Source organism: Ictidomys tridecemlineatus, chromosome 4 (genome assembly GCF_052094955.1).
Source record: "Ictidomys tridecemlineatus isolate mIctTri1 chromosome 4, mIctTri1.hap1, whole genome shotgun sequence".
Classification (NCBI taxonomy): Eukaryota; Metazoa; Chordata; class Mammalia; order Rodentia; family Sciuridae; genus Ictidomys; species Ictidomys tridecemlineatus.
In genome coordinates this window covers 178,269,290-178,277,584 of record NC_135480.1, presented here as the reverse complement: position 1 = coordinate 178,277,584, position 8,295 = coordinate 178,269,290, and the positions used below count along the sequence as shown (strand labels likewise).

At 44.6% G+C, this 8,295-nt stretch overlaps 1 pseudogene; it reads left to right on the top strand.

Annotated features, from left to right (window-relative positions):
- The first annotated feature begins 4,505 nt into the window (after nucleotides 1-4,505).
- On the top strand, nucleotides 4,506-5,433 carry LOC120890048 (homologous-pairing protein 2 homolog pseudogene; annotated as a pseudogene).
- Nucleotides 5,434-8,295: the final 2,862 nt, after the last annotated feature.

The window sequence follows — 8,295 nt, the reverse complement described above, 5'->3', positions numbered from 1 at the left end:
AGCTTGTAGTCTCCCCAAGGGCCAGGTCTTTTCTGTGGTAGCTGGAACCCCCTGGAGCAAGCATCCCCAGAGACCTGGGCAGCGGTTGCAATGCTTCCTGCAACCTAGTCCAAAAGTCTCTGAACCTCACTTCTGCCATACACCATTGGTCAAGCCAGTCACTAAGGCCAGCCCAGCTTCAAGGGGAACTAGACTCCTCCTCTCAATGAAAGAGAGAGCAAAGAATTTGGGATCATCTTGGATCTACCCCATGATCATTTTGCATGCATTAAATCAGAGGCAAATTGCAGGGAGTGGCAGCGTGGACACGTGACCCAGTGCAGATAAAAGCACAGAGATGGGGTTGGTGTGTTCGTTGCCCATGGCTGCAAACCAGTCGGCATATTGAGGATTCACCTCATTAATATGCATAGAATGCATAAAATCACTCATCCACTTGGGCCCCACAATCTCACTCCTGGGCATCCCTCCTAAGGAAATAATTACACCAGAGACATGGAAGATTTACTGTACCTATCATAGTGACAGACTAGACAAATCCTGGAATAGTCAGACAGTATCCAGGCTTAACATCACTCTGGAAGAATAAGTGGCTATTAAGAATGTTTACAATGAAGGTTCTATACAGAAACATGCCAAATATTTATAGTACAGTATTACAAAAAAAAACACAAAAGGTTATGTGTGTGTAACCAGGAACCACAAGGGAACAGACAGGAATAAAAATAATTTAATCAGATAATGACATTGGGACTGTCTTAGTCTTTCTGTGTTAATAGCACAGCAGCACAGACAGGGTGAATTTTAAAGACAAGAGGTTTATTTTGGCTTGTGGTTCCGGCCCAGGGTCAAGGGGCCACATCTGGTGATGGCCTTCTTGCTGGCAGAGTGCTGGGAAGAGGCGGGGCGTCTCAGGATGAGAGAGGAAGTGCTCGCCTGGCCCAACTGGCTTTCACAGCAGATCCACTCTCAAGATAAACCACAAACCTGTCCATCCATCAACTACACGAATGGATTGTCTATTCATGAGGGCAGAGCTCTAGTCACCTGCAAAAGGTCCCATCAGGTCCCACCTTTTTATCTCATAATGGAGATTAAATTTCCACATGAGTTTTTGAAAGCACAAAGCCATATTCAAATCAGAGCGAGGTGAGTGTTCTTTAATATACAAGGCATGGAGAAACATGTTAACCAATACCACAGAGGATGCACACAGCAAAATCTGAACTGTGGGGATACTAACTCTGCAGGCTAAATGACCAGTTTCTTCAACTAATAAATTGCAAGGGGGAAAAAAAAAAAAAACAGAGAAGAAGAATCTGGAGGTTAAAAGAAACTTAAGGGCTGGGGTTGTGGCTCAGTGGTAGAGCACTCGCCTAGCACATGCAGCACCCTGCATTCGATCCTCAGCACCACATAAAAATGAATAAATAAAATAAAAGTATTGGGTGCTGGGGATGTGGCTCAGCAGTAGAGTGCTCGTCTAGCATGTGTGGGACCCTGGGTTCGATCCTCAGCACCACATAAAAATAAATAAATGAATGGAATAAAGGTATTGTGCCTAACTACAACTAAAAAATAAATATTTTTTCAAAAAGTATTGTGTCCAACTACAAAAAAAATTTTAAAAAAGAAAGAAACTTAAGAAACAGATCAACCAATGGGAATGCATAGATATTTCAGACCCAGTCCAAACAATATTGAAGGGACATAAGGGAACACTTGAATTCAGGACTTCTGTTCATATTGTTTGTCTTGTTAAAGGTACTACTAGTAGCATTTCTTAAGCCCTCATCTTGTAAAGATAAATATAAAAATTTTTACAGATTAAATGGTCTGATTTGCTTAAAAAAATGTGGTGGAGGGGTGCTGTGGGTGGGGTCAGCGTGAAATGAGAGAAGGAGCTGTTTTAAGAGCTGGGTGGACTCCTTTCCCCAGGGGATAGCAGCCCAGGGAGTGTGAGCTAAGAGCCCACTAGGCCCCCTGGAGTGTACCTGGCACCTTCAGCACAGACAGTTAGCAAGCCACGTGGCGTGGCGGGATCCCAGGCAGAACCTGGGGCCAGAAGCTGGAGAAAGGGCAGGGGTGGGAGTAAGTGGGGTTCCAGGAAGGATGTGTGAAAGGGGAATGAGAAGGAAGAGGCTACCCTTGCTGATGAAACCAGGCTGATACCTCGAAGACCTTTTTTTTTTAATGTAATTTTTTAAATTCATACATGACAGCAGAATGCATTACAATTCTTATTGCATATATACAGCACAATTTTTCATATCTCTGGTTGTATGCATAGTATATTCACATCAATTCGTGTCTTCATACATCTAAGTTGGATAGTAATGATCATCACATTCCACTATCATTAGTCACCCCATGCCCCCTCCCTTCCCCTCCAACCCTTCTGCCCTATCTAGAGCATACTACAGGGACACAGCCACATCAATGTTTATAGCATCACAATTCACAATAGCTAAACTGTGGAGCCAACCTAGATGCCCTTCAGCAGATGAATGGATAAAAAAAAAATGTGGCATATATACACAATGGAATATTACTCAGCAATAAAAGAGAATAAAATCATGACTTTTGCAGGTAAATGGATGGAGTTAAAGAAGATAATGCTAAGTGGAGTTAGCCAATCCCAAAAAACCAAATGCTGAATATTTTCTTTGATATAAGGAGGCTGATTCATAGTGGGATAGGAATTGGGAACATGGGAGGAATAGACGAATCCTGGAAGACCTTTAGCCAATAGGAGTCCCCTTCCCATTCTGATCAGAGCCCCAAGAGGCAGCTGTGCCCCATTCTAAGGAAAAGTCTCAATCTAGGAAGGAACATTCCGGATGCAGCATCGTTAATAGGTGCAGCCCTTTTCAAAAAGACCAGGGGGAGGGCTTGTGACTCCCCAAGAAGTCGCTGGCCCTGATGCAGAGGTGCTCAGCTCTGGCAGGCCCTGGAGTCACCTCCAGTCCACTCTACCTGGGAGACTCCAAGGCATAGCAGGATGGAGAATTCCTGAATGGAGACTTTGCAATACTCCCAATAAAGATGGAGTGAATTAATCAAGTCAGCTTTTTCCCATGGCCAGATGCAGCTGGTTATGGAGGCGGGATGTCTTAGAGAATGTCAAAGATTTGGGAGATTAAAGGAAAATTTAGCCCCTTGGACACTGAGGTCAACTGTGCAATGCTGTCACATGCTTAAAATGGGGATTTGGCCACACCTGGTTTAACTGGGCTCTCTGTAAAAACATGTTGAATAGTTCTGTGCTGATCATTTTCCCTGCTCTGTTTTTTTTTTTTTTTTTTCAGAAGGCTTTGTCCAAAGTCTTTTAAAATCTGAGGTACCATGTCCCTCTGATACAGATATCTTAGAATAAATGAGAAAACACTCAAATTATATTGAAATATGTGTTGGGAAAAACTACCATTTTGAACTACAAGGATTGAGGGTTGACAGAAAGACATCTTTCAGAATAAATGTCAGACATTCTTTTCAGATGAGTAAGTCCTGACAGAGTTTCCCACTATGGTCAGTTCCTTCCCCTATTCAAGTCACAGCTGCTTGCTGATTCTGCGGAGGGCATCTGGAATGGGGCTGGGGCTCCAACACTGGGAGCCTGACGCTGGCACTTAGTCCAGTTTTGAGAAATTGATGCTTCCACTTTTTTTAAATTTTTATTTTTCACAAGCCAGAGGGATCTGGTGGCGTCTTTTTAGATTTCTCTTTTACTTTTAGCATCTTCATGGAGGAGGAAACAAGCCTTCAGTATAGTGGCTCTCCAAGCATCCTCCTGGACCAGTATCCCCTTGTAAGTTGTTAGAAATGCAAATTGTCCTGTCCAGAAATTCTGAGATGGGGCCCAACCCTCCAGGTGATTCTGATTCACCAGAGGTGAGACCAGTGGAGGAAGGATACACAACCAACACGAACAGGTAGGTGTCGCTTCAGATGCAGCTCTGCCACTCACGACCTGGCCAGTCCCTTCACCATTCTGAGCCCGTTTCCTCACCTGTAAAGGAAGAGTGACAGCAGCCCCTACCATTCTGCGGCTGTGTTGAGGTCGACAGGAGTGAATGCAAGGGAAGCCTTTAGCAGTGCTCTTTGAAGCGCTGGGGCAAAGGTTGTCATGGTTACCCCCTTACATTCTGCATCCATCTGGCTCACTCCTTTCACCCCCATCTCTGCCCTGATTCTTTGTGTTGTTATCATTGTTTAGATTTTTGAAATCATATTTAGTTTTGTAGTTTAAAATAACATGCTTACCTTTATGTTTCTTTCTTTTTTTAATTAGGGCATTTTAATTGTACTGAATAATAGCTTTCATTGTGCCAGCCCTGGTTCTTGGTGTTACAAAAGTGCTCGGTAGGATTCGGGAGAGTGTCACTATTTCACTGGCATATGTCTCTCTCCTCAGCCCGGGACATCCTCCTGAGTACCTGCAGGAGCAGAACCAGCCCTACAGCGCCAGGATGTGTTCGGGAACCTGCAGAGGGAACACGCTCTGGACAAGGCAGCGGTGGTAAGGTGCTGGAGTAGCTGATCCAACAAGGCAAGATCAAGGAGAAGATGAACGGGAAGCAGAAGGTCTCTTTTTCGGATCAGAACCAGTTTGACGTGGTGAGTGATGCTGACCTTCATGGCCTGCATGCCAAAATCGTGGCCCTCACTGCCAAGGGGCTGAGCTGGCAATAGATTGGCCACCACATGGGGTTAACTAGTGCCCTGACCAAGCGGGAGGTGCAGAGAGGTCCAGGAGTTTAAGGAGGAGTGTGCTGGCTACCTAGAGAGATGGAAGAACATCAAAGCTGCCACCAGCCATGTGACTCCAGAAGAGAAAGAGCAGGCCTACAGAGAGAGGTAGAAATACTGTCCAGGTGGAGGGAGCGGAAGAGGGCGGCAACAGAGCTGTCTGATGCCATCCTTGAAGGTTACCCGAAGAGCAAGAAGCAGGTCTTTGAAGAAGTTGCGATAGAGACAGATGAAGATCCTAAAGTCACACTCCCAGACCCCTGAGGGGCCCTCTGTGAAAACTGGGGGTTGGGAACACAGAGATGCGGGGACTGGCCACCTTGTTTAGAATGGCTTTTTTGTTGTTGTTCCTGCTGCTCTTGGCCTTGGAGAACTGTGGGGACAGAAGCACTAGCCCAGAGTGTTGGGCAGAGGGAGGGCTGGTGGCCAGGAAGGGTTGGTGGCGCCCATTTAGTTTTCCACATTTTAACAGCTTGAGCTTAACATGCACACTTAGAACGAAGCTAAAGGAAAGCATTTTATAATATTCACTGTGATATAATTTGGTATGAAAATACTTAAGGTCCTCTGGATATTCAAATCTCCCAGATGAAGAAAGCAGCAGGGAGCTTGGGAGACAAGGTAGAGAGAGGCGGCTATACCTCAGCCTTTGAGGATCCTCAGGCATCCCCCAGGACTTTCACCCCAGGTTCATTTTCAATATTTCCTGTACCCTTCCCCCCGCCCAAGTCCTAAGTCCTGGGAGAAGTGCAGACAGCACTGGGAGATGATAGAGGCTGGACAGAGAGGCTGAGGTGGTTTTGAGGCCCAGATAATTTTCCAAAATTGTAACTGTAGTGAAATTACATTGTTGATGTTCAGAAAAAGAAAAAAATTTAAGTACAAAAAAAAAAAAAAGTTCAGTCCATGGCGGCTACCACTTATTGAGTAACTTGAGGTTTCGTCCATCTCAAGGGCCTCGTTGAGTCAAAGTCTTCAGACAGTCGGTGGAGAAAATCCAATGGAATCCACAGAGGAGCTACTGGAGCCAATAAATGTATTTAGTGAGGTTTCAGGAGACTAGATCAATATGTAGAAATCAATTTTATTTCTCCATGCTAGCCAAACCAAAAATTGGAAAATGAAATTTTAAAAAATGCCATTTATAACAACATAAGAATATGAAATGCTTACATATAAATCTAGCAAAAGATGCAAAAGACTTGTATTGAAAACTACAAACACTGCTGAGAGAAGCTAAACCAGAACCAAATAAGCCCGAGGTGGGCTCATTGCTGGATTCGGCATCACCAAGGTTTGCACCTGTTTTCTTCTCTGCGTTGTCTGGTGTTAGCCCCTGTGTTTGGGCCTCCAACTGTATGAGTTAATTTGTTAGGTGAGGCAGGGGTCAGGTTACATCCTTTTGCAAAGGGACATCTCATGGTCTCAAGACCATTTGCTGAAGACCTTGTTTTCTGCACACTGGATTGTCTTAGCACCACTGCAGAACCAACCTATTGATCATAAATGTGAAGTTTTATTTCTGGACTCTCAAGTTCTATTCCACTGGTATAAATGTCTGTGTTTCTGCCAGTATCACACAGTCTTGATCACTGTAGATTTGTAGTGAAATTTAACTTGTGAAATATGTCTCCTCCAATTTTTCTTCTTTTTCAACATTGCTTTGGCTCTTCTGGGTATGGACAACTGAGTCTGGACAAAGATATAAAGGCAGTTTAGTGGACAAAGCATTGTCTTTTCAACCACGACTGGATAACCATTTGCCTTGACTTTCCTCTCTCTTCTACCTGTGGCTCCTGTTTTTGGCTGGACCCCTGTTTTCTGAAATGATTCTGCTCTTCCAGACACCATGTTCTTATTTCTGTTCAAAAATATAATTTTAAATAATTTTGACTAAATCGACATATTCTTGGCCTGGGCTCTCTGTTTTCCAAAGCTGGGCATTATCTCTCTATTCATAGACCATTTCCTGCAATCTGGGAATTATGGGAAGCCTGAAAGGACAGGCTGACCAACAGGAGCCGGGGAAGCATCAGGAGCCGGGGAAGCATTCTGAGAATGTGTTCCCTGCATCCTCCCCAGACAGATGGCCTCTCCTCCCTTGGCCACTCTAGGAAAGGGCCTGAATGGCCACAGCCACAAGGATTCAGGCACTGCAGGGCCTTCCTACATAGGCAGGCACCTGAAGCATCTTCTCTTATGTGGTTTCTGAAGGAGAAATGGCCCTGGCCTCACTGTCCACTTCCACACTTCTCTAGCAGCATAACATACACCCGCAGAGCACAGCCAAGCCTCTCTGCAGCCAGCCATGCGCAGAGTGGTCCCTGATCCAGCAGCAGCACTTGGAAACTTCTAAGAAATCATATTCTCAGGCCCCACCCTCAACCTGCTCTATCAGCGGCTCTGGAGGCTGAGACAGGAGGATCGCAGGTTCAAAGCCAGCTCAGCAACTTAGTGAGGCCCAAAGCAACTTAGAGAGACCCTGTCTCTAAATAAAATATACAAAAGAAAAAAGGACTGCCTATGAGGCTCAGTGGTTAAGTACCCCTGGGCTCAATGCCTGGTACAAAAAATAAAAGAGAGAGAGAGAAAGAAAGTTTACCTGGTGGTGCTAAATGACCAAATTTCATAGCCTGTTTTTGTGATTTGCCACCTGTTATTTAAAATCTTGGGGGTCTCTGTTTCTTTTGTTGTTTTTGTTTTTTGGTACTAGGTATTGAACCCAAGGGCACTTTATCACTGAGCTACATCCCGGATCCTTTTTATTTTTTATTTAGAGTCAGGGTCCTGCTAATTTGCTGAGGGTCTTGCTGGCCTTGAACTTGAGATCCTCCTGCCTCAGCTTCCTGAGTTCCTGAAATTCAAGCATGTGCCACAGCACCTGGCCCAGTTTCTTCATCTGTGAAATGGGAGTGATAATGGTACCAGCCCTCCACCAGTTCTTGTTTACATGAATAGAGTGAGTCATGTAAATGACTTAGGAAGCACTTAATAATCATTGGTGTATAAACGTGAATTCCCCTTGCCTTGGCAGCTTATGAAGATTCATCCTTGTATATAACAGTTGCATTCATGCTCCTTAAGCTTTTATAAAGAAATTTACATATAACGGACTTACTTGTTTTCCTAGCAAGCAAGGTAGGTACTATTCTCCCTATTGTATACATGCAGAGGTTCTGGTGGTGACCAGTCCTTTCCTTCCAGGGTCACAGTGAGAAAGTTAGGGGTCTGGGACCTAAATCACTCCTGAACTGAACATCTGTGTCTTTCACCATATGATATCAGGAGCTCTCAGAGTGAAGGCTTGCAGTCTTGGTTGATACAGTTAATTTAGGTGCCTGTTTTTGTCACTGCAGGAATAAAGTGACAGTCAATGTGATGCTGTTACTTATATTTAAAATTATCTGCAGGACCCAGCTTGGCCCCTGACCCATAGCTGCTCTCTGAAGTTCTTTTTGGTAAGGAGGAACAGGCCGTGGTTAACGGGACAGGCAGAGCCAGCTCAGCCTCTGTCTCCAATATTTCTTATCTGAGTGTGTGACCTTG